This window comes from Cnephaeus nilssonii, assembly GCF_951640355.1.
Source record: "Cnephaeus nilssonii genome assembly, chromosome: 8".
NCBI lineage: Eukaryota > Metazoa > Chordata > Mammalia > Chiroptera > Vespertilionidae > Cnephaeus > Cnephaeus nilssonii.
This window is the reverse complement of record NC_137079.1, coordinates 62,453,498-62,459,586: the sequence shown is the minus strand read 5'-3', so window position 1 is coordinate 62,459,586 and position 6,089 is coordinate 62,453,498. Positions and strand designations below refer to the sequence as shown.

The 6,089-nt window shown below is 38.2% G+C and overlaps 1 protein-coding gene across 4 annotated transcripts in view; it reads left to right on the top strand.

Annotated features, from left to right (window-relative positions):
• The window catches only part of PIBF1 (progesterone immunomodulatory binding factor 1), a 213,295-nt gene that overhangs the window by 93,755 nt on the left and 113,451 nt on the right, over nt 1–6,089 (top strand). The window lies entirely within an intron of this gene.

Here is a 6,089-nt window from a genome sequence, read left to right as displayed (position 1 = left end):
ATTGCTAACTTTGCTGAGTTTCAGTTTCTTTACCTCTAAAAAGAGAACAACCCTATATTCTTTGGTAGAATTTTAGAGATGATTAAATGAAGAATACACACACACAAATACAGAAAGCAAACATAAAGGGCTGAAATGTTAGGCTCCTTTCTTTGGCATTGATCTCTACACATACTGACAAAGAGTCATGCCAATTCAGATTTTCTCTGAGAAAATGCCTTTACGATTCATCTCTGATCTTTGGTCACAAGTCTCTCATAACCCACTGCTTTGGGTCTTATTTACAGTAGCAAGTGAATGAAAAGGAGGGGGAAGCGGGGCAATAACAAAAGTGCCAACTTTCCACCAGCCTAGAGGAGGATGAGAAGACTTGGGAGAGTGTGGGAAGAAAAGTGAGGCCCAAGAAAGTATTTAAGAAGAGAAGGCATTTCTTCAAAATAATAATGTCGGATGTTTAAATGTTTAAAATTTTTATTCAATTAATGTTTATTGAGTTTTTTATTATATTAGGTACTTTATTATTTCATTTGTATCTTGTCATGTTTATAGCCATAAATATATGGTTAAATAGATACCTAGGTATGTAGATATCTTCTGGAATTTTATAAGCTTTCTCATTTGATAAATGGCTATAGAAATAAAAATATGATCATAATATGTGTTATCTCACTGTGCTACCAGCCTAATATTATTTTATATTCACTTGTTTAAAATTCCTGAAATAATATATTATAGAAAACCTCATAAACAGTTATTTAGTCTGTTAAGTTTAATGAGAGAAATTTAGAGATGGGGGAGTGGACCTAACAAAGTGATTTAGTTCTTCTCATTATTATGTTTTTCTTCTTTGCTTCTGTTTTACATACCCTAGTGATAGACTTTATTATAGTTTTGTAGGTAGGCTAGTGAGTTGCACTTACATTCTTAAAATTTGTTTATATATTTTGCAATAACTTTAACTCATTACAAAACTTATATATATCTAAGATACATCTAACTTTGCTCCCTCTTTTGTGTTTCTATTTTTAAAATGTATTTAGAATGTTGTCATGTCTGCTTCTTTCATCTTAGTCATTAGCCAAACTGCACATTTTTAGAAACTTTAATCTTTCTAGTAGCTCTGTGATACCTATCCTATAATCATTTTGGTTTCTTTTCTCTTTTTTTTATTTCATTCCCTGTAATTTGTTTTCATCTTAAACTGACAACTAAACCTGGAAATAATCATCTTAATTCACTGATTTTTTTCATTTTTCAGAAAAGAGTGTTCCTCATAAGATTAGTTTATAAGATTTTAATGTTTTCTATCTTAGCTTGAAATATTTAGTAATTTTAATTTTATAATACCATAAATGGTTAATATGACTCTAGTCATTTCATTCAGTAAAGATTTATTAAGAGATTATAATGTTTCAAGTAAAATACTAGGTTCTAGAATCCAAGAGGCATTAAACAAGATTCTTGCACTTGAGTAACTTACATTTTACTTATGGAAGAAACTCTTGCGAGCATTTTACTTATATTAGCTCATTTAATCACCCAGAATTCAACATTCCCAAGTATATCTTCTATGATTTCAATTCAGTAGATCTAAGGTGGAGCGGTGGCATCTGTACTTCTCAAAAGCTCCACAAATGGTCCTGATGGTCATCCCTCGTTGGGCTAGACACTAGTAAAATCAAGCTCAGGAGTCATCCTCCCCCTTGCCAAAGAAAAGAAGTCTTGCTCTACTACCAAACTGTCATGGATTTGAACTCAGGACTCTGGTTTCTATATTCCTATTTAAGAGTTTTCTAGAGTCATGGAATTTTAAAACTCATTTTCAGAACACTGATTTGTATAAGTTAAGATCTATAGTGTTTGCCTGTTAATAGGAATTGGCCTAAATAAATGACTTTTACATCCCTTTTATGCCTTTACAGTACTTTGTGTGTGTAGCAAATTGACTGTTTTAAAATCTACATAATATAGAAAAATAGGACAAACACAATATTATTCTGCAGCCCCCCCCACAAAAAAAATACTTTTTCTTATGACTTTTTAAAGACTTCATTTTTCTTAGAGTAGTTTTAGGTTCACAGCAAAATTGAAAGGAATAAAAGGGTCTTATGACTTTTTTAGAATCACTTATATATATATTCTAATTTTTTTCTTTAATGTAGACCAACACTCTGAGGTATATATTAAAAGCAGCATGAAATAGTTTTGAGCTCTGTGAAGCGCTGATATAATAAATACTCTTGGTTCAAAGGATAGTTCAAGTTGAATTTTAAGTGTTTGTTGTCATGTTGCCACAAAAGGGAAAAGAGCTACTCATTCAAACACTGTCAAAATATTTTACTCTAATTTTATCTCATGCATGCTTTGATTTATTTTAAGGCAACATTCCTTTCATTATATTTGTTTCATTTAAGTAATTTTATCTTCACATACCTGCAGTATGTATTTTTTGCCTTTATAAGATGGCCAAATATTACTACATATCATTTTTTAATTAATGATAATATATATTTTATTTGATCATGATATGATAGATGCATTGAATTACTCTAAATACATGCTTGAAATTCTTATAAATCCACAGTACAGTTGTTAAGCATACTCAGCGTTTTTAACTCTGCAAAAAAAGATCTCTCACATTCATTTAAGAATTCGCTTGTAAGCCAAAAATGACAGATGTAGTATTACAGCTGAGAAATGAACTGGTTGAAGGAATCATCTAAATGGCCAAAACATTTGGACAAATAACCAAATGCCTTTTAAATTCCTTTTGCTTGTCCTGTAGTAATCATTGTAGTAACACTGATCGTAGTTTTATGTTTCTCTACCTGCTTTCTTTTCAGTTTAGAAAATTTCACAATTGAAAGACAAAGACTAGTTACTAGAACTCTTTCTGTCAATGAAAGAAAAGCAAGTTTAAGTGTCTTTTCTAATATACTTCAGTTGTTCTTAACGTGTTTTCTACCTTTAGAACTTTCACACGTTGAACATAAACCTACCTACCTACCAATTTCTTTCATTACATCCAGTGCTTCTCTATTAGAAAAGAAAACAAATACATCCCACTAGATGGGTATCCTACCTAATAATAGACGAATATGCAAATTGACCATACTTCCAACACACCCACAAGCCACGCCCACCATCCAATCAGAGTGCGCATGCAAATTAACCCAACCAAGATGGCTACAGCCACAGAGAGCAAGGTTTCCTAGGTAACAGAGGAAGCCAAGCTTTCCACCTGACCTTGCCAGGCCTAAGCCTCCACTCAAGCTACAAAGTTTCAATTATAGAAGGTAAACAAATTCAAACAGAAATGGCGGCAGAACGGAGCTTGAGAGAGCAGGCCAGGGTTGCCGGCAGCAACAGGGGAAGCAAAGCTTTCCACACACCCTGGCCGGGCCCACCGCTTAAGCTACAAAGTTTCAATTATAACCCCAACAGAAATGGCTGCCAGCCTGGAGGGAGCCCCAGGCTTGGCTCAGCTCCAGGCTACAAAGTTTCAATTGTAGAAGGAAAATAAATTCCAGATACCAGGGCCTCCGCTTGGGTTTCCAGGGGGCGTGGCCGGCCTGCAAACTACTACAGGCCCCTCTCTCAGGCCGCCCCACACCCCAAGGGAACCCCACCCTGATCAGGGACACCCTTCAGGGCAAACCAGCTGGCCCCCACCCCTGTACCAGGCCTCTATCCTATCTAATAAAAGAGTAATATGCAGATTGATCATCACTGCAACACACAATATAGCTGCCCCCATGTGGTCAAAGATCCTGCCCCCATGTGGACACAAGATGGCCACCACAAGATGGCCAGCAGGAGAGGGCAGTTGGGAGGCACCCGGCTTGCAAGGGAGGGCAGTTGAGAAGGAGCAGGCCTGCAAGGGAGGGCAGTTGAGAGGGACCAGGCCTGCAAGGGAGGGCAGTTGGAGGTGATCAACCCTGCAGGAGAGGGCAGTTAGGGGTGACCAGGCCGGCAGAGGAGGGAAGTTGGGGGCAAACAGGCTGGCAGCAGAGTGGTTAGGGGGTGATCAGGTTAGCAGGCAGAAGTGGTTAGGGGCAATCAGGAAGGAAGGCAGGCAAGCAGTTGGGAGCCAGTAGTCCTGGATTGTGAGAGGGATGTCCGACTGCCCATTTAGGCCCGATCCCACCGGGCAGTCGGACATCCCTCGAGGGGTCCCAGATTGGAGAGGGTACAGGCTGGGCTGAGGGACAACCCCCCTCCGTGCACGAATTTCGTGCACCGGGCCTCTAGTATTACAATATACAAAGCTGGTATGTTATCTGGATAACAGGAGGTTCTGATCTACTCTCCTTTCCAACTGATATATACTAGTAAATTGATATAATTTAAGAATATAATAATCATATTTAAATATTAAAGATACAGTATAGCGATATGAAAAGTTCTTTTTAAAGCAATATCAGAAGATTTTCACAAATCTGCCTTTCAAAATTCAGTTGTAAATTGTATTTATATAAATGTACTTTAAATTGATACTTTATGAAATATATTAAAACTACATAAAAAATTTTTTGCTGTTTTAAAGTAACAGATTAGAAATTATAACTTGGTTATGATAGAGCAGGGGTGCTTATTTCTGGGTTCAGAGATCTTGTTTTAAATGTTTTCAGGATATTACAAAAGTAATCAACCAAAGACTTAATTTACTAGACATTGATGATGTCATGATAAGTACTTCATCTCTTACTTGGCTAATAACAGTGTTGTAAGAAGGAAAATAGATCTCAGCCAAAATTATTTAAGTGGAAAGTACTTAATTTTTCATTTTTTAAAATTCCTCATATTAAAAATTTTAGTTGCCTTTAGTAAAATTACGTTTTTAAATTGTGTAATGTAAAAACAACTAACTTCTTTTTCCAAACTTCCCTTCTCCCAGATATTTTTACCTATAGTGATACCATTTCTCTAGGATATGATCTTTTTTTTCTTTTTATATAACTGAAAATGTCCTTATATGATTTTGATGTATCCATGATACATGTCTAAATATGTATGTAAGTAATGAGTCAAGTTTTTTTTTAAAGAAACACATCAGAATATATGATAGTATCTTTCAGCAAAATAGGCACAGTTGGGCTTCTGTGCTTTTCCACACACATCCCAGCAGTGCTCAGTATGGTTACTTTATCTGAGTCCTTAGAGCATGAAATTTGTGCACTGGGGTGGGGAGGGTGTCCCTCAGCTCAGCCTGCACCCTCTCCAATCTGGGACCCCTCGGGAGATGTCTCACAATCCAGGACTGCTGGCTCCCAACCGCTCGCCTGCCTGCCTGCCTGCCTAATTGCCCCTAACCGCTTCTGCCTGCCAGCTTGATCACCTCCTAACCACTCCCCTGCCAGCCTGATCAACGCCTAACTGCTCCCCTGCCAGCCTGATCGCCCCCACTGCCCTCCCCTGCTGGCCCAATCGCTCCCAACTGCCCTTGCCTGCCAGCCCAATCGCCCCAACTGCCCTCCCCTGCCAGCCCATTTGCCCCCAACTGCTCTCCCCTGCCAGCCTGATAGCCCCAAACTGCCCTCCCATGCTGGCCTGATCGCCCACAACTGCCCTCCCGTGCTGGCCTGGTCACCCCTAACTGCCCTCCCCTGCTGGCCTGATCGCCCACAACTGCCCTCCCCTGCCGGCCATCTTGTGGCGGCCGTCTTGGACCACATGGGGTGGCCATCTAGTGTGAGGGCGTTATGGTCAATTTGCATATTATCTCTTTATTATATAGGATACCCCTTTGCATCAGATGGGTACTGCTATTTAGTGTGGGAAATTGGGGAGAAGCTAAATGTATTACTGTAGTATAATAATTAAGAATAAAAAATTATGGGGACAATAAAGTAATAGTTATGAAAAGTGTTTAATAGCATAGGAAAAATTTAAGTTATAATATCAGGGCAAAATGTAGGACATCTATTTGGAGGGATGATTCACATATAATGTACATAGCAAACATTTTTATATATGATAATAACAAATGTTGGTGAGGATGTGGGAAACCATATTTCATACATATCAGGTAAGATTTTTTTGTTGAGAGTATTACAGATGTCCCCCTTTTTTCCCCCCATTGCCCCCTT